Source organism: Cimex lectularius, unplaced genomic scaffold, assembly GCF_000648675.2.
Source record: "Cimex lectularius strain Harlan isolate CLEC.00 unplaced genomic scaffold, Clec_2.1 scaffold454, whole genome shotgun sequence".
NCBI lineage: Eukaryota > Metazoa > Arthropoda > Insecta > Hemiptera > Cimicidae > Cimex > Cimex lectularius.
The window spans coordinates 44517-66418 of NW_019393026.1; the positions used below are offsets into that span (position 1 = coordinate 44517).

A 21902-nucleotide genomic window follows, 5' to 3' on the forward strand; every position below is an offset into this window, starting at 1 on the left:
AAAAAACATATTACGGCAATAGTGATTTCAATTTAAGTAAAAACCTCAAATACTGTGCATTACAAAGTATGACTTTTCTCTACATATTAATTTATTAAATATTATGCTGGGGTTTGTATCGAGTTTGCCTAGTTCACATTCTGGGAAAGTGAATTGCCAATTACACACCCCCACCACAAACCATATCTATTAGGTTTTAAGTTTATAAACTCATTGAAGGCTGTTAAGAAGAAAATGTTTTTCTGAAACCTACATCACACCAGACCGCATCTCACGATTTCGGAATAATTATTGACTAACGGTCACTAATAATCACCACACCATACTTGGTAAAATTCAGAAATCGTGAGATGCGGTCTGGTGTGATGTAGGTTTCAGAAAAACATTTTCTTTATCGTGCCAACGGTCGATCTTTATTGATATCATCTTCAGGGCCTGGGATTTACAGACATATTGACAGCAGATCTCACAGATCAAATTAAAACTACATTAGATACATTTAACAGCTTTCACCCACGCCTACAATTTACACATGAAATCGAAATCAACAAAAAAATACCATTTTTAGATACAATCGTAATAAAACAACCAGATGGCACATTAATCACCGATTGGTATCAAAAACCAAGAAACACAGATCGCTACCTCAACTTTACATCTCACCATCCTCTTAATACAATAAAAACACGGCCAAAGGGTTACTTCACTGAATGATTACCTTAAGCCATGAAACCTACCACCACAAAAACATAAAGATATACAAACAGATCCTCCATAACAATCTCTACCCCATAATTAACAGAATAATCAACACTAACACCATCCACTATTACTAATAATACTACATTTAGTCTATCAAATACAAACAAACCAGCTTACATTTCCATGCCATTTATTCAAAGTCTGTCACATAAATTAAGCGAATTTCTCTCGTCCGATAACTTCAAAATAGCTTTCAAAAATTATAAAACAATTCGAACTCTTTTTTTTTTTCAAAAATTAAAGATCCCACACCAATAACAAATAAATCTGACATAATCTACAAAATTAACTGTTTAAACTGTCCGGCAACTTATATCGCTCTTCCATCCCAATATCTGGACAAGAGAGTAAAGCAACATATCTATGATCGCAAAAACTCAAGCAAAATCCTACAGCACTCGCTACCCACCATTTTGAACACAAACACAATTTCGACTTCAACAATCCAAAAATATTATACACAGAACAAAACAAACACAAACGTAACCTTTTAGAAATGGTTTACATCAACAAAGATAAACACAGCATCAACTACAGAACAGTAGCTACTCCAATTTTGTTAATCAAATTCAACATAGATAGCATATATATATCATCACATCACATTCCACATATCAAACATTTTTCACATAGTCTAATTTTTCAACAATTTAGCTTTCCTTTTCCTATTTATCCCTTTCTATATAATCCTGAAAGGATAATCTGGCCGAACCATTACCAACACATTATTGGTATTATCTTTCACCTCAAAGAAGCCGACGCCTTATACAAAAATGTCTTATCTATACCGACTTCCTTCCCCACCCCTTCAAAATCCAACGTATGTAAACATAAAACAGCAAAATCTCACTGGCACTCTCAACACGACACAATTACACAGAAGACAAACACTTTGAGTGAGTAGAAATACTTTGATTGAACATAAAAAATATATTTTGCATTGTATAAATTCACTTTTTCCATATCCTACATGTATTTGTTAAATGTAAACAATGTTTGTAAATCCCAGGCCCTGAAGATGATCTCAATAAAGATAGAAACGTTGAAACGAAGCAATGTTTTTCTGAAACCTACCATCACGCCAGACCGCATCTCACGTTATCTGAATAAAACATTAGGTATGTTTAAATAAAAGTAGGAGTGGATCGAGGTCACGATAGCTCAAGTGGTAGAGCAGGGGCGTATCTAGCCGAAGATCGTGGGTTCGAACCCCGCTCGTGCCATTAACTTTTTTTCATCTCAACTAAAAACCTTAATTGTTGTAATGTATTTAATTGGTCAAGCGGACCAGGAAATTGGTGAAAGTAATATGAATCTTGAAAACACTTTAAATTACATGTTTGGCAATGCCTTTAGCGGATCCCCGTAGAGACCTTCAAAAATTGCCTATTCCGACTGGTATTTCACAGCAGAATGGCGGAGTATTGGTTATAGTTTTCAACTAGCAATAATTGCATCTCAGTAGAACTTCATTGATTACGATATTGCCACTGCGCAAGGTTAACGTCTCCAGTGATTGCTAATCGTACTCAGTTGTGAATAGAAAATCGAAGAAGTGGGATGAAGAGCGCCTATTGAGCCTATTGGATTAATACGTAACAACTAAAAAACGTTTCTTTACACAATAAATTTGAGAGAACGGTTTAGTGATATTATTTTTGCTCGGTAAAAGGTATCATACATGATTAATCTCAAATTTGATCAATCTATAACTTTGTGTGTGAAATATTTCTTGTAAGTGCCATCTAGTGGCAACTCACTAAAAACGTTGTTCACTCTAAGCAGCGGCTTGCTTAGCAGGCCATGTCGGAGGGTGGCCAAAGTGAAGGGCTTATGAAATAAAATGGGGTGACAAAGGAGACGCAGAAAGCATATTGTAGAACTTTTTGTATCAATCCATCCCTTTTTACACAAATGATGACGTTTAGTCATCAGTATATAATAAAAGTTCATTTTTTTTATTATTTTCGTAACAGATTATCCTTAATAAACGTCCGTTAATTTTGTTGAGTATTTATCGGTGGGTACTATTACTTCTATTGGTCTATAGGATTTTTGATGTATGTAGATGAGAGATGTGATCAAAATCTTGACATATATCCAATACTTAAATAGTGCTGATCGATTACATCCTTATTCATTGTATAAAGATTAAATTCACTAATTTCGTGGTCCGCTTGACCAATTAACATATTACAATTAATTAAGTTTTTAGTTGAGATAAAAAAGTCAATCGAGGTCACGATATCTCAAGTGGTAGAGCAGCGGCGTATCTAGCCGAAGATCGTGGGTTCGAATCCCGCTCGTGCCATTGACTTTTTTATCTCAACTAAAAACCTTAATTAATTGTGTAAAAAGTTGTTAGCGCTGGAATTTTTACATTTTATTATTTTTGTTATTCTTAGGTGATTTAAACTTGTCTTAATTTGAAAACTAAATATTCCTAAGGCGAACGGTGGATCGGTTCAATATCCATATTTAATTTTGTCACACTTGGATTTCCGTGTAAAATTAAGTGACAACGTCATAAAATCGGTTTAATGGTTGGTCGTGTAATAGAGCCAGGTCGTAAGATTGTGCCAACACTAGAGCATCGGTGCTTAATCGGCCAATTTGTGAAATTATCCCCGGTCGGTCGTTAAGTTAAACTGCTTACAATTGACTGATCTGGAAGCAATTAAATAATTAGTCCGTTGTCCGACGCGCGGGGTAAATAAGAACCCTCGGGGATCATTAATATAGTCGGATTTTTTTAATTATTAGAAATGTGTGGTGATTAGTGACCGTTAATCGATAATTATTCAGAAATCACTCTCACGCATCTCAAACACCTCATCTCACGATTTCTGAATAATTAATTATTAGAGTTGCCTCATTTTGCAGTACGCCAAAATATTTATCGCATAATATAAACCTTATAATCATTATAATATAAACCTATATACTCAACTCCCCATCTCAACCCCACCTTATGAGTTTTCCCTCCTTTGCCATTTTTCATTGATGTCCGAGTGGGTCGAGGTCACGATAGCTCAGGTGGTAGAGCAGCGGCGTATCTAGCCGAAGGTCGTGGGTTCGAATCCCTCTCGTGCCATTAACTTTTTTTCATCTCAACTAAAAACCTTAATTAACTTTAATGATTTAATTGGTCAAGCGGACCACGAAATTAGTGAATTTAATGAGTTTCTATCTTTATTGAGATCATCTTCTGGGCCTGGGATTTACAAACATTGTTTAACAAATACATGTAGGATTTATAAACATTGTTTACATTTTAAAAATACATATAAGGTATGGCTATAAATTGATACAATGATGTACACAATATAGAATGGGATCAATCCCTATTTACAGATCACATATTCATTATCTACTTATTTAATATCAAACAAGATTAGGCGGATGAGTTGATGAGAGTGGATCAATGACCGTCAATAATCAGCTATAGTTAACTTTCAAACATTCGTCAATAAAGAATATTGTTTGTACAAAGAATTTCACAAAACGTTTCACATACTAAAAAGACAGCACTGCTAAGATATAATGTTTTTAGCACTCCTTATATAAAAAATAATATATAATAATCCTTATATGTTTAAAAGTCATAATTGACCTATTAATTATTTCAATTGATTATTACTTTTTATCTAAGGCCTTGGTTGAGATAAAAAAGTTAGTAGCGGGAATCGAACCCACCCGACCAACCGCCCGTGATACCAATTTTTCATCCCAAACAAGACTTTAGATAAAAAGAATAATTAATCAAAATAATGTATAGATTGAAACAGACTTTTTTAACTATCTCAAAAGTCTTTTTTGGTGAATGAGGATAGTTTTCATCTTCTTTATTTATTGTAGATAGGGGTCGTAGTATTTGTAATTTATTTACTGTGCAAAATGACTCAAATTTGATTTTTAAATGTACATATATTCTTTTATGAATATTGTATTTTACGACGTTTTTCATTGAATTAAAATATAAAGCGCGTCTTATACGAATTATAATACTCATACCAAATAGAAAATTAATGCATGCACAGTGTTTTATTTATTAATTTATTGTAATATGAAAAGCTAAACTTTAACTTCAATTTCAACGTAAATGTAACTAAAAGTCATATGTTATTTGTTATAGAGCTTTTTGACATGAGATCATATTAAAGTTCCACCAATACCAGGGTTAGGTTTTTTTAACCTAAAAATTACCTTTCGTGGATCAAAATAATGCAAACACATATTACGGCAATAATGATTTCATTTTAAGTAAAAACCTCAAATACTGTGCATTACAAAGTATGACTTTTCTATACATATTAATTTATTAAATATGCTGGGGTTTGTTTCGACTTTGCCTTAATCGAATTTTGAGGCGTCCTATTTATATGATTTCGTTCAATTGTCAAAAATGCATGGGCCGATCAATCATCAAAACACGTTATTAACTGGGCCAACAATTAAAATTTCCGGACTGGAAATTAACGACAATAATTGTTCAGATTGATTCTCAAATTTATTTGGTCGTATGAGAAAGAATATTTAGACGAGTATGACAGGTTTTTCCCTTATTCATTTCACATTTACTTTAGTTCTCTTTCTGCGAAAGTGAATTGCCATACACACCTCACTTCAAACATTTCTATTAATTTAGATTTTTATTAATTCAATGAAGAAAACGGAAGGAAGAAACAACAAAAACCAAGTGTAGTAAAGTTAAATGAAAATGTAGGTATTAGATGTGGGCAAGTTAATAAAATGAATCTGGAAAATCTGTTTGGCATCGCCTTAACACCCGCATCTCACGTTATCTGAATAAAACATTAGGTATGTTTAAATAAAAGTAGGAGTGGATCGAGGTCACGATAGCTCAAGTGGTAGAGCAGGGGCGTATCTAGCCGAAGATCGTGGGTTCGAACCCCGCACGTGCCATTAACTTTTTTTCATCTCAACTAAAAACCTTAATTGTTGTAATGTATTAATTGGTCAAGCGGACCAGGAAATTAGTGAAATTAATATGAATCTTGAAAACACTTTAAATTACATGTTTGGCAACGCCTTTAGCGGATCCCCGTAGAGACCTTCAAAAATTGCCTATTCCGACTGGTATTTCACAGCAGAATGGCGGAGTATTGGTTATAGTTTTCAACTAGCAATAATCGCATCTCAGTAGAACTTCATTGATTACGATATTGCCACTGCGCAAGGTTAACGTCTCCAGTGATTGCTAATCGTACTCAGTTGTGAACAGAAAATCGAAGAAGTGGGATGAAGAGCGCCTATTGAGCCTATTGGATTAATACGTAACAACTAAAGAACGTTTCTTTACACAATAAATTTGAGAGAAAGGTTTAGTGATATTATTTTTGCTCGGTAAAAGGTATCAAATACATGATTAATCTCAAATTTGATCAATCTATAACTTTGTGTGTGAAATATTTCTTGTAAGTGCCATCTAGTGGCAACTCACAAAAAACGTTGTTCACTCTAAGCAGCGGCTTGCTTAGCAGGCCTTGTCGGAGGGTGGCCAAAGTAAAGGGCTTATGAAATAAAATGGGGTGACAAGGGAGAAGCAGAAAGCATATTGTAGAACTTTTTATCCATCCATTCCTTTTTACACAAACACACGTGTAATGTAGTAATTTCACTTTACATGTCCGATGTAATATATATCAGTAGGTATTAAAGGTTCATTCTTTTACTATTTTCGTAATACATTATCCTTAATAAACATTTGTTAATTTTGTTAGTGAAGTGTTTATCTGTGAGTAATTCTATTACTTCTATTATTCTATAGGTTTTTGGATGTATGTAGATGAGAGATGTGATCAAAATCTTGACATATATTCAATACTTAAGTATTGCTGATCGATTACATCCTTATCCTATGTATGAAGAGTTTTTAACGCTAGAATTTTTGAGCCGACGTCTTTGAGGTGAAATGGACCAAAAATGGAAAAAGGGGTAATGGTTTGTCGTTCGAGCCTGGTTACCTACCCTCTCGGGATTGTTATAGACGGGATTATTAGGGAAAGGAGAGATAAATTGTTGAAGCTTTAGATTATGTAGAATTGTTTGATGTGTGAAGTGTAATGATTGTTTTATATGTTTTGTGTATTATATGTATGTTATTGATATTGAATTTGATTCGAGATATTAGCGGCTGAGTTTACATATGTCTTTTCTGTGTAATTGATGTTGTGTTTATCTCTGTTGATGTAAACCTTTTCTAAAAAGTCTCTGTTATGTTTGTTTTGTTTTGTGTTTAATATTTTTGTATTGTTTAAACTGAAATTGTGTTGCTGTTCAAAACGGTGGGTAGCCAGTGATGTAGAATTTTGTTTGGGTTTTTGCAATCATAGACATGTTGTTTTATCCTCTTATCCAGATATTGGATGTAATTCCGATGTAAGTGGCCGGACAATTTGAACAATTGATTTTGTAAATTACGTCAGACTTATTTGTTACTGGTGTGGAAGCTTTAATTTTGGAAAAAAGGATGTGAATAGTTTCATAGTTTTTGAAGTTATTAAAAGAGACAAAAGTGTTTAACTTGTGAAATAGGCCGTGAACGAATGGAATGAATATGTATGTTGGTATGTCTATGTTTGATAGAATGAATGTACTGTTATTGATAGTAGATGGTATTTGTGTTGGGTTGTAGTTATTGATTATGTGTTTAGGGTAGTGATTGTTATGTAGGATATGTCTGTATATCTATATGTTCTTGTGGTGAGAATAATCATGGCTCGGGGTAATAAATGTGTGAAGTACCATTTGGCCGTGTTTATTACGGCTTGAAGGGGATGTAAGGTTCAGGTGTTTCTTGGTTTTTGATACCAATCTGTGATTATTGTGCCATTTGGTTGTTTTATTACGAGTGTATCTAAAGCACACCCATTGAGTGAGTACAAATATTTTGATTAAACCTAAAATTTCTATATTGTGTGCATCCCTGTATAAATTCATAATCATATCTTATATTGTTTACATGATTTAAACAATGTTTGTAAATCCCAGGCCCTGAAGATGATCTCAATAAAGATCGAAACTTTGGCACGATAAAGAAACTGTTTTTCTACAACCTACATCACACCAGACCGCATCTCATGATCTCTAAATAATTGTAGATAAATAAGTTAGATAGAACTGTTTAAATCAACCGACTATGGATCTTAAGAATTTACAAAAATAGAGTCAAAAAATCATCTTAAAAGACTTTCTAAACAGTATATGGATATTTAGCCAATCGTCTTTAGCAAATAACTATTTGTTTATTTATTTTTTGACAAAACAATAAACAATATAAATTGTTAAATATTATTAATTTGTTATAGTTAGTTTTATTACTTAAGTTATCTTGATTATTTTAGTTATTTCTCATCACTTTCCTACTTGTTATAATGTTTTGTGAAGGTAGGATGTTGCTGCGAACAAAAAAAGCTTAGTAATATTTTAGTTAACAGTGCGTGCTGTGTGTATTCCTTATCACGGAAAAGTACTCATGTATAGCACGGAATGAGCTGTTTGGATCACATGAAGTGTTATGCTTTCCTTTTGATGAAGTATATTAGCAAAAATATGATTTTGACGCGACTTTGAAGCGATCGAGTTCATAAAATTATGACCTTTATTACTATATTTGATTTAAATAAATCAAACAGATTTGTAAAACAAGACCCTACCGTTTTTTCCGATAATTGGAATTTATCCCTATTTTATTTTAAAGCAATGCTTATTTAATCGTTGTGGTGAATACACTCGGAAAAAGGTTAATTCTTCAGTTCGAGATCTCCTATTTTTACAAGGTGTTTTGCTAATGTAAAACGGAGGGAAAATAATGCATCTTCTCCATGTGGTTTTTACACCACAAAATCTGATCAGATTGCTAACAAAATTTGTGATATCTATGGTAGAAGGCACCTTGCTCGGTTCTGAGTTGGAATTTTTAATTGGAAAGACGCAAAGCACTCATGTCGACCTTCAACAATGAATAACGAGCAAATTCACGCTTTCGTCACAAATTCACACTCAACGACATAAGACATGCAGAGACTTTTAACAGATCTCATATAAACCTTTCAATGGATCTGAAAGCAGCTGGATATACTTTTTTTTGTGATTTGTGGGAAAATCGTGACAAAAGCAGCCACTGACCGTCAAAAACTCCAAAGCCGGATTCAAGAAGGTAATATTGGCAATTTTAATTGAAACTTGGTGGGATTGGAAGATGTACTTTATGATGAGCTTCATACACCCAACCAAACCGTTAATTCTAGTATATACTACATAAAATTAGAACGATTAAAGTTAAAAATTGGCAAATCGCAAGGTGACTGTTTTCCACTATTATAAAGTCTGTGTCTTTTCAGACGCACCAGATAGTGTTAGGTTTTGACTTGATGTGCTATCCAACCTATCGTATTCTAGACCTTGCCCCTTCAGATTTTCTCTTAATCCGGGCTATTGAAAACTATAAATGGGATCAAGAACCCTACGATTCCTATATGCTAAAGGTTATTCTGACTTAACATTAAATGTGAAACCAACCAGTTACTGCTACACTTCCGGTACTGGGGAAAAGATCTCTTTTCTTCATCAAGATTTTGTATTTTCGCAAGTTACTTAGCTTTATAAATACTTTTTGCACTTATGTCAAAAATTGAATTAAGCACTGGGTTGTGTACATTATTGCCAAACAAAACTATATTCAGTGGCAGGCATCTCTGTTATTTAACAAAACTGTATTTTTGATTGACCCGACAAAAAAATGACCCTTCCTGGCAGAGTAAATAGCGATAATCCTTCCTTATCCAGATTAACTTGGCTTTGACGGTGGCGAATTTTGAAATCCTTTTATCCAGTTAAACATGTGTTGCGATGTGATATTTCTCCCTCAATTCATATTTCTTAATCGTTTAAATTCATTTCAAACTTCGATGTTGATAATTGTTTCCTCTTAAAGTCCAACTTATTAAACGAGCGTTAACTTATGGTTACGACTTAACATAATTATATCAAAGTCTCACACAGAGCTTGATTAATTCGATAAATGAAAATCTTACTGTCGTACCACCTCGATCATGATAAAAGATAAATGTGTTCACTTGAAACGTAATTAGCTAAAATGCCGACGGCTTGATGGAAATTGATTGAGAATGGTCTGTAAATCTGCTGTCAACTGTTCTACTCGATACACATCTCGCAGCTTTCTGGGTACTGTAGAAACCGTCAAAATGGAATCTGACTGTTAGCCTTGCTAAATCTTAAGGAGTAATTTTTAGAAAGGATGGAATTGCAATTGCTGAACGTTTTTCTTTCAATGATCACCCTATAAAATTGTCAAACAGTACAAATATGTTGCGAGTTACACTTGGTCTCGCCTCTCTTTCTTACATAATTTGAAGCAGGTGTCATATGCAGGTTTACTGGAATACGGGCCGGCTTTATGTTGAATAATGTCTGCTTTTTTGCTTCCGAACCGCCGAAGGTAGGGAGGGAAGCCTTGTATTCATGCCTCCAAAATCAAAATTTCCACTGGCATTTTTCGTTTCAGACGTTTCTAAACAAATTTGGTTCCGTGTCTGTCTGTGGTCAATTTTTTTAACGGGCAAAACTCGGAACCCATGAGACCAATTTTTATGAAATTTTCAGTTTTGTGTGGGTTGGTGTGCAGATGGTTCCCTATGAATTTCATAGCAACCGTATCGCCTGCGCATGCTCAAACGTAAAATCTCTGAAACCATTTATCGGAATCTTATGCGATTTTCTGGGATTATGTGAGTTACTTTCTAGACGATCCCCAATGAATTAACATACGCGCATCCGCATCCACAAAATGTGAGGAAGCTAGATTGTCCACCAACTTGGCCAACTTATCTTGAAGGTATCTGCGGTACAATGTATTTGAACAATTTCAAAAATTTTTCATCAAGAAGCGCTTTGGCCTCCCTTTCTCAACTCATAATTATATGTTATACTGTTGCATGTAGAGACATATAGGAACCTTTGATAGTATGCACACTAGACTTCATTTTATGCATACTGTTTGGTATTTAGCGACAGTTAATTAATTATTATTTGGAGATCATGAGATGCGGTCTGATGTGACGTAGGTTTTAGAAAAACATTTTCTTTATCGTGCCATCGTTTCGATCTTTATTGAGATCATCTTCAGGGCCTGGGATTAATAAATATTAAAATACATTATTAGGATATAATCTATTACATAAAGGTTGTATATATACAATTGTTTAAATCATATAAATACCTATAAGATATGAAAAAATGAATTTATACAATGTTAGAAACTTTAGATTCAATCAAAGTATTTGTACTCACTCAAGGTGTTTGTTTTCTTTGTAGATGTGTCATTGCTGTGTTTGTGTTGAGAGTGCCAGTGAATTATGTATACTCTTAAAGTGCTTAATCTCCCTGTCCTCACCTACCTTGACAAAGAACAGATACTATGAGTTGCAATAGCAGTTCTGCCTTTTGGGGATTTTCTGGATTGGATTTGTGATTCGGAATTATTTAATATTAGAAAGGAAGTTAATTATTAAGGACGATAACGAAAGAACTCCTCACGACTTCAACAAATTACGTATTAATTATTTCAATTAATTATACTTTTTATCTAAGATCTTGGTTGAGATGAAAAATTTACTGTCACGAGCGGGATTCGAACACACGGCCTTCAACCAATACCTTTGGTAAAAAGTATGATTAATTGAAATATGCACTAGGTTCAGTCAATAGTTACTCATGTCGGTTCAAAACAGAGCAAGCTGTACTAAGCACTGGAACCAATGGTCTTGTCTGACATCAGACACCCGAGATCACACGATAGGTACAATAAACATTTTTTCCTTTTGTTAGGAAGGTATTTCAACTACGAGGTCATATGAACCCTCGGGGTGATGGTATTTTTTGAGAAAAAGCCGATTTGTAAATATGTCGGGTTAGCAGGGCCGTAGATTCGAACCAGGGAACTTTTCCTTACAGTGATGAGCCTCCTAAAATCAACTGTAAGTTTGTATTTAAAAATGTGTTTATCTGTAGCTATTCATAATGGGTCCATAGTCAAGTTGGTTACCAGCTTACAGCTCCTCTTCTGCCAAATAAACATATCATCAGAGAATATATCAAGGTGGTTGGGGTTCAACATATTTTTGACAGCAGAGCAAAAACATACAGAATAATTAATGCAATGCAAAATATCTGAGGATTTTTTCATGGTGGGAGGTCAAGTTTTTTGTTGCCACTCATACAAGCTTCGTACTGGTTTCATAACAGATCTGGGCTTAAAAAGCACTCAGAGCCAATGGTCTGGTTTCTAGCGTCGGACACCCTAGATCACACGATAGGTAAAATTAGTACTGAAGCCGTGTACTCATTCTATAACAGATCAAGGAATGGAAGGCCTCAAACGATCTTAGACCATGAGAAACGTCTCTCTTTTTTATCCTTATTATCAAATTGTAAATTTTGTATGTATGTATTTATTAAAGAATAAAGACGTATAGTATTATTATACAAAGCACTAGTAGCCAATAGTCTGGTTTCTAGCTCTAACACTCATTATCACCCCATTGTCAAAATCATCTTCAACTTGGGGAAACCAATGGTCAAATTTGTTAACAGTCAAATCCGTCTTCTGCCAAATAAGCATACCAGTAAAGGACATATCAAAGTAGTTTGCGTTGAACACATGGTTGACAACAAAGCAGAACAGAACAGAAGAGCTAATGCAAACCATAATATGTGAGTTTTGTTTCAAGATGATAAGACAAGTTTTTTTGTTTCAACTCAAATATTCCTACCAGGCTGAAGAAAGCTAATTGGTACTCGTTTCATAACAGATCAAAGCTTAAAGCTCTGTGTTTACCCATTTTAACTAATGATAATGGTCCAATAGTCAAGTTTGTTAACAGTCTTTCCTCGGCCAAACATACCAGTGGAGGATACAGGAAAAGGTGTTTCTCTAAACAACCTCATTCTTAACCGCTCCTCACGAATTCAACAAAGTATGAAACAACAGGTCACTAAGAAACATATATATTTAATACGGTCAATTACGAAGGCAAATCTTTTATAGTTTGTTGTACCAGTGGAAGGGCTGATGCCTGCAATGACGTCTTGGGCCAGGACTTGGTGATCCTTCTAAATTTTCTCTTCTCATTTCAACAGAAAAAGGAAACGTGAATAAATAAAGTGTGAGGATGGTGGGTGATCGCCTCTTCGTACTTAGTTGGGACCCCGGGCTCAGAGATGGAGCTGAGATGCGCATTTGGGCGGGGCGCCTTCTTCACCCCGCCGTGCCATCGGCCCCTCCACAAGAACCAGCGCCATCTTGTTTTCACTCAGAGACACCTCAGTAATTGAGGCGAAACTGTTGGTGGACAATGTAACTGCGGCGGTCCAGCTGTGTTCCCTTCGACAATAGTTATTGAATTCCGGCCCTGCCTGAAACCGGGCCTCCGAGTCCTTTTTGGAACCAGTTTTAAATAAATAGTCGATACAGTGATTGTGTGTGACAGTGTTGTTTTACCCGTGTTTTGAACGAGAAAGCTTTGTGGTGGGGGATCGATTGGCTCTCGCGCCTACTGCTCTACACAGTTTCAACAAGGTAGCTATCACCGCCCTTCCTATCATTCACATATGTAACTTAGCAACATACCATAATAAAAACACATATATTAAAAAAAATTTCATTTTTAATAGCCGAAATTAAATAATAAAATCAACTCGGATACAGCAACTTAGTAAATTTTTACCATCTAGAGATAACGCTTGACATTTAAATCCAAATTTCCTGTCAAAACGCGCTTTAATTTTTTCACATCCAACAAAAAACTCCCAAAAAATCATTCATCATAAAAAAATATCAATTTTAAAGGAGATTATCTTTTTAAACAATAGAATTTCTTCATGTCTCATATCAAACTTTAGCTGATAACAATGATTGCCATTAGGAGTCATGATGACTAAATAATATTAAAACACGAAAATTAATATACGAATAATAGTACATTATGTTTCTAATCAAAGCAAAAACTTTATTCTCCATTCATCAACCCTCCAGTTTATAAACATTAATTTTAAAAAATCAATTAGCAATTTTTTTTATAGTTGCGCGGTTTTTCGGCATCACTGCCATCCAAATTTAAGTTATTGAAAACTGGAAACTAAACATGGTTTTTCTTAAAAAAAAAAAAAAAAATAATAATTTTAAATTGCTCATCAAGGTTTGGGAACGCGTGAAATTTTCCAATCGAATTTATCTAGGGGAAGATGTTTTCCGGCCGGAAGTTTCGAATCGAGGGGTTTTCCGGCCTGATACGAACGGGTGCCGGCTGTTTTCTCGTGAAAGAAACGTTTTGCAGTGATACTGGATTTTTCCTCCCGTAACACATAATATGAGCCTATTATTATTATTCGAATTTATTTAACGTTTTTTAAATTTTTGCAACAAAGACAAAATAATATATTTGTTGACCTATATTTTATAACAAAAAGTTAAAAAAATTAAATCTTGAGTCAAAACTTAGAAACACTGCAGTTTATAAAACACAAATTTTTATTTTTATCTGATTTTTGCAGGAAAAACAGTTATCTTTTGATCAGCAATGAGAAAAACTATTAACTTAAACCAACGATTTTCAGATTAAACGTATTAGTTTAATTTGAGGCTAAGTTTAAATGTTTGTAGCATAAATCGATAAAATTAAATAAAATACTCCCTTTTTGAGATCTTTGAGACAAATGAAAACAATATCGATGTTTTTACTTCTTTCGCTATATACTTTATATGACAGCTATTTTACTAGTTGACAGGGTGGTTCGCTAATCGTTGGAAAAAATTCGTTGTAAACTCTAAATGGACAAGAAATCCGCAAAAATTGCTTTTCTGGCTCATTCCGTCGAGAAGATAGGATTTACGATGATTTGGGGTAGGGTTTTGATAGGATATATTCTACACTTATTAAAAATATATAAAATTATTTATTTAGAAATCGTGAGATGCGGTCTGGTGTGATGTAGGTTTCAGAAAAACATTTTCTTTATTTTGCATTGTATAAATTCACTTTTTCACATCTAAAATGTAATTGTTATATGTAAACAATGTTTGTAAATCCCAGGCCCTGAAAATGATCTCAATAAAGATCGAAACGTTGGCACGATAAAGAAAATGTTTTTCTGAAACTTACATCCCACGATTTCTAAATAAATATCGATTAACGGTCACTAATCATCACATATAAAATTATATTAAAAAAAATGTTTATCACATTCTGTTGTCGTTTTGTCAAAAAACTGCATAAAAAAAGATTTTTCTTTATATATTTATGCTATAAATTATAAATGAATGTAATGATCCAGCCTACATGTTTCTAAATGCTACTCTATACAAATAATTAATTCCTTTACGGATTACACTATCCTAAAACAAAAATAAATTAAACCACATTTTTAAGACTTTTTATCAGTTTTTCTTGTGATTTTTGATAGTAATATATATATANATATATAGAATAGTGCATAACTCATTAGAATTGGAAAAACAAAAACAAACTACTTTAAGTCATGAATTATATAAAATCTGTTACGTTTATACAGTAAATATTAGGTTACATTTATGTAACTTAAAAACCCACATATGTATATTTTAAATTGTTATATGCAAACGAAAATATATATGTGCCCATATACATGTTGTGAGAAAAAAACAAAACAAAAAAAAGCGATGTCTTGGCACAAACTGACCAAGAAATACTATTTAACTGAGTTTATTTTCATTTATAACCGTAATTACGTAAAAGACAAGTAGCTATTTTCTAACGCTTGTTAGATTATTCATGCTATATTTACCATAAAAATGTGGTTTGGTTCAATTTGAGGCTAATATAAGACATATAAGGTTTGAAGCTTCAATCAACAAAAAAAATCTTATTATGTCCGAGAGTTTCCTCTCTTTTCTGAGAGTTTAAAGTCGGAACGAAAACATACTATCACAGTTTTTATTTATTATGTATTCCATGTTAAAAAAATATTAAACAGAGTGGTTGGCTATGCGATTCAAAGAATAAAGGGGGTGATAGACTCTAAATGGGGTAGAATACTGTAAACTTTCGAACTCGCTTTGTCGAGAAGATAGAATTTATTCAACAGTTATATATATACAAAAATTGTTTTATCACATTCTTTTGTCGTTTTGTCAACAAACGGCACAACAAAAATTTGTTTTTCTTTACATATTTATGCTATAATATATCACAAAACAAAATATATACTTATGCTATAAGTAAGTTACTACATACCCATAATAAATTTCAGTAATAATTCAGTCTAATTATTTTCTTCGTGCTACGCTACGAATACATACAATGATAATTCTTTAACGTATTACATTTTTGTATTTATCCTAAAAATAAAAATAAACCGTTTTTAAGACAGTTTCTCGTTTTTCTTGTAACAAATTATAATTTGAATAGTGCACAAATTATTCTTAAAGATTTGAAAAACAAAAAATAAATTTACAGTTATAAAAAATCTCTTGTCTAGGTTTTATTATATTCTGTTTTTTGTCCCAAACGTTCTTTCCCCTTCATAATTATAAGTCTTATACTATACAGGGTGGCGCGCCTCGAGATTCACACTAAAATGGGAGATAGTAGACTATAAATAAAACCCGCAAAAATGCGTTTTATAACTCACGCCGACGAGAAGAAACGATTTTTCGGGGAAAAAACTATTTTCTCCGTTGTCTATGCAATTTTCATTAAAACGGAGGTAGTTTTTAAAATCTGTATTAAATTTAAAGAATCAGCACAATCACACAATAATCATCTATTGAACCTTTCAGTCCAATTTATAGCCGTTCCTCTGGCACCTATAACCTATAAAATATAAACAATGAAAGATCTTGGAAGATCTTCAAAAATTCACTCGGCTATGTCTAAACATTCTGATGATAGGCGAATTTGAGAGAAACCGCTTCATTTAATGAACTTTCAAATGGTATATTTGGTAGGTTCGGTCCATTATTGTTTCTAGCAGTGTGGTAAGTGTAGAAGGTGGTAGTTGAACCCCCCCCACAATACACGCATTGAAGGAAAATCAGGGTTAAGCGAACGGTTTTGAAGATAACAATACCCAGACAAAGATAATAACTAATTGTTGTTGCTCTATCGAGAAAATAATTGACTCTTAGAGTGGCATTCTAACTACAACAAAAGTGTAATGTATAATGTGAAAGCAGACCATAATCTGCGAGAATTGTTAACTTTAGATGTGACAGTGATGGGAAACGTATTAGGCAAAGCGTGAGAGTATTAGAATACACTTGGAGAATTTAAAGCAGTAAAGAGATTTGTAAGGTCTGAACCTATCTGATATTTTTTTAATTCGTTTAGAAAAAAGACTATCTTTATTTCAAGTTTTGGCGGTCGTATTTAGTTTTTCATTTCACGAAAAATTCGGTCATAAATTCAAACCTTGATTATTCCTACAATACACGTTTCTTTGAGGGTTTTATCTATCATAATCCTCGAAAAACGGACGTACTGATCCTTCCTTGTACCATTCAAAGGCTTATTAAATGAAGTGGTTTTACTGAATTTCGCCAATCCTTAGGTAGTTTCGTCACAGTGTAATGAGTTTTTGAAATTTTTCAAAGATCTTTCAGTGTGTGTGTTTTTTCGGTGTGTGACAGCGAAACGGCTATCAGTTCTACAGAAAGGGTTCAGTTGATGACTCATTCTTTAGATAATTTAACGGAGATTTTAATCTCATAAACGGAGTGAGTTGGAAAAGTCATTTATGCAGCATTCCACTCCAGTTACAACCTACTTCGTCCCTTTTTTTACATCTCATAGCAAACCACCCTTTATAGTATAAAGCATATAACTTTGAAGGAAAAAGCGTCTTTAGAGAGTTAATAAGTGTAAAGTAATATTTTACGCATTTTCTATACAATTAAATATTTTATAGTTAGATTTACTGTATAAACATTTCATGTTTTACATAAATCTTAACTAGTCTTTTTTTTTTTTTTAATAAAACTGAATAAGGTATAACATGGTTTGATTTTGTTTTCGGAATAGTATAATACATACATATGGAAAAGAATTATTTATGCAGAGTAATGTGAGAGAATAATGCAGGATGTATTATTACAGGAGTTTATAATGTTTATGTTGTTACAGCATAAATATTTAAAGTGAAACGAATCCTCTTCATAGAGTTCGTTGATAAAAGGATAGTTGATAATACAAAAAAAAAAGTTTTATACCTGTAGAATGTACAAAATTGACATGTTTGCTACGTACATAAATAGTTTTATTGTTGTACATCATGTTGGTATAACTAGTTATACTAGCCATAATTTTTTTTAAATGAAAATAATTTAATTTACTTTTTCGTATAAGAACGTACAGTAAATATAAATCATTGCATGAAGTATCTCAAAGTGGATTACAGTGGTTTTTAAATTTCGAATTGCACATAATTCTTATCGCTTGCTTTTTCTCTGAAAACTTTTGATTCTATGTCCCATAACCCCTGTACGAACCCCGAACATCAACAATAATTTAAAATTCTTATTGTCCAAAGGCCAAGAAGATCTCTCAGATTGTATAGCAGGTTGTATATAAATTTTTTAAGCAGACGTTATCAACTGTTCCTGCCAATTTTAACTTGCTACTTGAAATGAAATCCAAGGATTTTTAACACTATCACAGCTGTTAATGGTTGATAATCTAATAGATTGGATTTTTGACATTTTTAAAAATAACTATTTGGCATTAGAATAAAACGATCACAGTTAGAACAGCCTTTTTTAACTTACCAGAAAATACGGCATGTTTAGTTCGACCTATGTTTGAAATGTAAAAATGTTGAAATGTAAAAAAATTGTATTTACTAGTTATTCAGATATCGTGAGATGCGGTCGGGTGTGATGTAGGTTTCAGAAAAACATTTTCTTTATCGTGCCAACGTTTCGATCTTNATGATCTCAATAAAAGATCGAAACGTTGGCACGATAAAGAAAATGTTTTTCTGAAACCTACATCACACCCGACCGCATCTCACGATATCTGAATAACTATCGATTAACGGTCACTAATCTCTACACATTGTATTTACTACTTACATGCAGAAATATTTTTTTGTGATTATTTGTTGTTAAACTTGTTCGCCAATTTTTCTTTTACAAAGATATAGTTTTATCGTCTTTTAAATTTGTTAACAAATTATTTATTTTGGAGAGCAAGGAATTGGACTAAATATTTAATTAGCTTCGTAATAAGTAATAGTCTATGTATGTGCTGTTTTTTTTAAATATTAGAATACAGTCAATTGTACGATCTTTAAGACACCAGTTTAGAAACCTATCCATAAATTCTGCTACTATTGTTTAGTACAACAGTAAAAAAGATTTTGCATTCTAATCACTCATCCTTTAGTTGAATTCAGGGTTAAAAATAATTTTTAATAATAACAGAGAAAACATTTCCTATACCATAAATTATTACATTTATTGTTGTCATAAACTGATATCAAATAATTTTCGGTGTATACAAATTACTTTTTCACGTCGGCATTACTGATAAAACGCAATAAACAACCCTTTTAATTTTATTTTTGCATGAAAATCCCATTTGTTTTGTATTTTTCGAGGTCCGACGTGTAATCTAAAATGGGAATCGACTTTTTTAATGAATGAATGAACACAAATTTACGCCCCCAGGCAGGAAAATTTTTTCCACAGTCACGTAATATATACATATTTTTTTCCAAAATAAAAACTGACGAGAAGCTTCAAATAACACCATTTTTTGTCATTTTAATTAATATATGCCTGTACCGAACAAATTAAAATAAATACCTTTGTATTTTGGTTAATTGAGCAGTACATTTTAACAGTACAGATTGTGTAATCTACATACAAAATTATAAAAGTCGTATTTAACAATTCAACAGACCAGGGCTTTCGGCATTTATCATCCCCTTTTGTTTTGTCGTCCATTCTAGACAATCAATCAATCCAATTGTATACTTTTTATTTCATTGATCATTGACATGTACACGCTTTTTTATAGGTGCCTACGGTATTTTACTCGATTTGGGGTCAATTTTGAAGTCTTTCCTTTGGTCTTGGAGTTGATTATATACAAGGTGCGCTTTATAGATGACCCGGCTGAATTTCTTTGTACCATTGACGCTATCAAAAATACAAAAAATACGTGTTTAATATTTTTTAGTCTAGTTTCAAGCCTTTACATTTTTTTGTAGAAAAATTATACAGGGTACCTCAGGTCCAGTTCAACTTTAAAATTTCAAATACGACCCTATACACTTTGCACATCATTTCAAAGAATTTTTTAGCTGAAAACAATGGTGCAATCGGGACTCTTTAACACTAAAGATTGAAATTATTGAAGTAGCAGTTCTGGCTTTTTGGTATTTACAACCACCTTGTTTTATATTCCCGATCCTACTTTACATTCAAATGAAAACACTTGTTTATTTTTATCTACTGATTATTGCTATCAATCCAGTATAACCGAAAAATTCTCAAAGCCGATTGAAGCGCAAGTGGCCCCGAGCCTTCTCATTGAGTGAAGATTGATGAGGTTTCAGTGTAAAGGGGTGTTGTCATTGGCCTACATGTGACTCAAACGACATAATCACCAATGGAAAATATTTATTTAAAGATTATTATTTATAGTTGTAAAGAAAAAATACAAGTAAATATAAAAAATATATTAAAAAAATCTACTGACTGTTGGGTTTTTAAATTTTTTATGTGTATAAAAGTAGGAAAATCAATTTAGTTCTAGCGTTTCATACACTTTTCCATTATTAAAGTCTTAAAACAAATAGGTTTTTAAGGACATTTCTGGTTGACCATGCTATAATTAAAGGTATATAGATAAATATTTAAAAATTATTTATAAAATGGGTGGTAGATGTCCTCCAAGAACTTCAATGCATATATATAATGTAATGTACATAGTAATAAAATAGTTGTTATGAAGTAAATTTCTAGCTTTTTGATCAAGCTTTAAATCTCTTTGGAGGAAACATCACGGGCGTTGTTATTAATTTGGACTAAAGTTAAAAAGGGGGCCTAATTTACAAGTGTATGGTTAAGCGTGGGATGCTTTTGCAAAATATGTTTCTAAATTGAGGATTAACGGGTTGAAAATTCCCGGGTGCTTTCTTAGCGGGGGTGGTTTATAATTTTCTCTTGGAATATTCAAACCAAATTACCCTTTTAGATTAATTTCATCCCTCTTTTGTAAAACACTTAAAATAAAATATTCTTCTTTGCAATGTTTCATTTTAATTAATTTTTAATTGTTATAATTAGTTGAATGAGGAATATGACACGTTATTAAATTATTTAAAAAAATCTTTTCTTATTATTATGATTATTATTAGGTAATTCGTAAAGTTAGTTATTTGAAGATAAAGTTATTTCGCCTGATATCATATTCCCTAGTATTTGTACCTGTGCCCTAAATAAAAAATCATATTTATTATATATTTAAATACTTTGCTGCATAAAGCTCCAATTAAAGGCTAATTTATCATGGATGAAAATGTCCCTATCAGGGAATGTTCTAACAATAAATGTTTATTCGATAAATATTCCATACAAACAGTTTACATTAACATTTTTTATGTTTAAAAATTTTATAAAAATTTCGCTTAATGTAAAATTTATGGTAGAAATGTGTAAGAGACGTAGGATCATGGTTTTGTTTTTAATCTTTTATGTCTTTCTATGTGCTTATCTGTATACTAATCTTTTTGAAATTATCGTGGGAGAAAAATATATATTTATGCTTTTGCGAACAATGAACAACAAATAAATGATCCTGTTTACAAAATAGAGGTTTACTTTTAAGATAATTAAGTTTTTAGTTTGTGCGTTCCTTGGTGATTGGTTAGTCAACATCAAGCAAAATTTGTCAGCCTATTCCCTTATAAGTTTTCGCTCTAAGTCGGATGTAGGTAATCCCGACCCTGAGATTGGAAATTGCCCCATGAAGTAAATGTAGAAACCCGTCCTTGGCGTCTCAGGAACACGATTCTAGCCAGCAGAAGCCCTTTGGTATTCAGAATTACCCTTGGAC

General features: G+C 32.7%; 2 non-coding genes across 2 annotated transcripts; both read right to left on the minus strand.

Moving 5' to 3' along the window:
- Nucleotides 1–2122: 2122 nt before the first annotated feature.
- On the minus strand, nt 2123–2264 carry LOC112128064. Its single transcript, XR_002910847.1, has one exon. It is a non-coding gene; the product is annotated as a U4 spliceosomal RNA (small nuclear RNA).
- Nucleotides 2265–5824: 3560 nt separating this feature from the next.
- Nucleotides 5825–5966, minus strand: LOC112128063. Its single transcript, XR_002910846.1, has one exon. It is a non-coding gene; the product is annotated as a U4 spliceosomal RNA (small nuclear RNA).
- Nucleotides 5967–21902: the final 15936 nt, after the last annotated feature.